This window comes from Myotis davidii, unplaced genomic scaffold, assembly GCF_000327345.1.
Source record: "Myotis davidii unplaced genomic scaffold, ASM32734v1 scaffold937, whole genome shotgun sequence".
Classification (NCBI taxonomy): domain Eukaryota; kingdom Metazoa; phylum Chordata; class Mammalia; order Chiroptera; family Vespertilionidae; genus Myotis; species Myotis davidii.
In genome coordinates this window covers 836,587-839,070 of record NW_006288252.1, presented here as the reverse complement: position 1 = coordinate 839,070, position 2,484 = coordinate 836,587, and positions in this window count along the sequence as shown.

The window sequence follows — 2,484 nt, the reverse complement described above, 5'->3', positions numbered from 1 at the left end:
GGCGGGAGGCCAGTGGGGCTGTGCCCCTGCTGCCCAGGCTGGGGCTGCGGTCCTCAGTGGGAAGGGGCAGGCAGGCCACCTGGGCACCCCCTGGCTCCTGCAGGGCACTGCCCACCTCAGCTCTGCCCCATCACAGGGGCACAGACCCGGGCTGGGCACAGAAATAGCCTCACCTCCCTGACCTGCCAGCTGTGGGGGAGGAGGCCGAGAGGCGACCCCTGAGTCTGCCATCTTCTGAGGTCCGAGTCCAACGTCCAGGCCGAGCCGGGCCAGACCGGGGGAGGAGAGAGCAGCCCCGGGTGCGGCATTTAGGAGGCTTCCTCTCGGGCGCCAGCCCTGCACTGGCATGGCCCTGCGGACAGATAGCAGACGCCTGTTGAATGCTGCACCTAAGTGTCCTGTGTCCTCACCTGGCCCCGCCCGGCACCAGCCACCGATGTCCCCACAGGCTGGGAGGGTGGGCGAGGGGTGGGAGTGATTTGGATATTTGGCTTTGCTGGCAGCGTGCGTGGGGCTCACAGCGTGGCTGTGGGATCAACTGGATAGATCCAGGCTCACATTTCAGCTCTGCCCCCTTGGGCTGTGTGGCCTGGGCACAACCTTAACCCCTCTGAACACACCTCCTCGTTTGCATAAGCGGGACACACACTCCGTTACAGGGTCATCAGAGGACAGCACAGCCCGGACGCCACGTGCTCGGAGCGATGCCTCCCAGCTGTGAGTGGTCAGCACGGCGTCACGTGGCTCCCTCTGGTGAGCACGATCGGGGACTGGAGGCAGGAAGTTGAGGAGACGGCTGGCCCGGGCTGTGACCTTATCCCTGGAGGCAGGGGGGTGCGCAGCCCCCCAGCAAGTGAGGGGCTTAGAGAGAACAGCTCACCCAGAGAGATGGCCCCATCGAGCTGTTGGTGATGGCAATGTTGATGGTGATGATGGTAGAGTGGTGGTGATGGTGGTGGTGGTGATGGTGATGGTGGTGATGGTGGTGATGGTGATGGTGATGGTGATGGTGATGGTGATGGTGATGGTGATGGTGATGGTGATGGTGATGGTGATGGTGATGGTGATGGTGATGGTGATGGTGATGGTGATGGTGATGGTGATGGTGATGGTGATGGTGATGGTGATGGTGATGGTGATGGTGATGGTGATGGTGATGGTGATGGTGATGGTGATGGTGATGGTGATGGTGATGGTGATGGTGATGGTGATGGTGATGGTGATGGTGATGGTGATGGTGATGGTGATGGTGATGGTGATGGTGATGGTGATGGTGATGGTGATGGTGATGGTGATGGTGATGGTGATGGTGATGGTGATGGTGATGGTGATGGTGATGGTGATGGTGATGGTGATGGTGATGGTGATGGTGATGGTGATGGTGATGGTGATGGTGATGGTGATGGTGATGGTGATGGTGATGGTGATGGTGATGGTGATGGTGATGGTGATGGTGATGGTGATGGTGATGGTGATGGTGATGGTGATGGTGATGGTGATGGTGATGGTGATGGTGATGGTGATGGTGATGGTGATGGTGATGGTGATGGTGATGGTGATGGTGATGGTGATGGTGATGGTGATGGTGATGGTGATGGTGATGGTGATGGTGATGGTGATGGTGATGGTGATGGTGATGGTGATGGTGATGGTGATGGTGATGGTGATGGTGATGGTGATGGTGATGGTGATGGTGATGGTGATGGTGATGGTGATGGTGATGGTGATGGTGATGGTGATGGTGATGGTGATGGTGATGGTGATGGTGATGGTGATGGTGATGGTGATGGTGATGGTGATGGTGATGGTGATGGTGATGGTGATGGTGATGGTGATGATGGTGGTGGTGGTGCTGATTGCCGGGATCCAGTCCATCCTTGCTGTCTCAAGGGACCTGGCATATATGGCATACTGTTCTTAATATGTTTGCTCACCTTCTTGGCACTATGTGTTTTAACCAAGGTCACCTCTCCGAGAAAGGTTGTTTCCCCAGTAGGGATTTTCCCCTGAAGTTAGGGAGGGAATAAAACCTCTTAACTAAGTGCCAGGCGGGTAATTAATCACTTTAACTACGAACAATCATGCTTAAGCTACATAATCTTTACTCCCTGGAATGGAGATAAGAAACGCCCTAAACTTTGGAATAGAGATTGATAGGATTGGAATCAACTGGTATAAATACAGATGTAACAAGACAACAGGACACAGAACTTAGATGAAGAACCTACATACAGAACCTAGACAGAGAACCTAGAGACAGAACATGGCAAAAGATCCTGGACAGAAACTGGCGACAGAACCTAGACACAGTACCTAGAGACAGAACCTAACGAGAGAACCTGGCTGAAGATCCTAGAGACAGAACCTGGCCACAGAACCTGACTACAGAACCTGGCTAGAGAACCTGGATATAACCTGGCTGGAGAACCTAGCGAGAGAACATGGCAAGAGAACCTGGACAGAACCTGGATGGAGCTTCTGGAG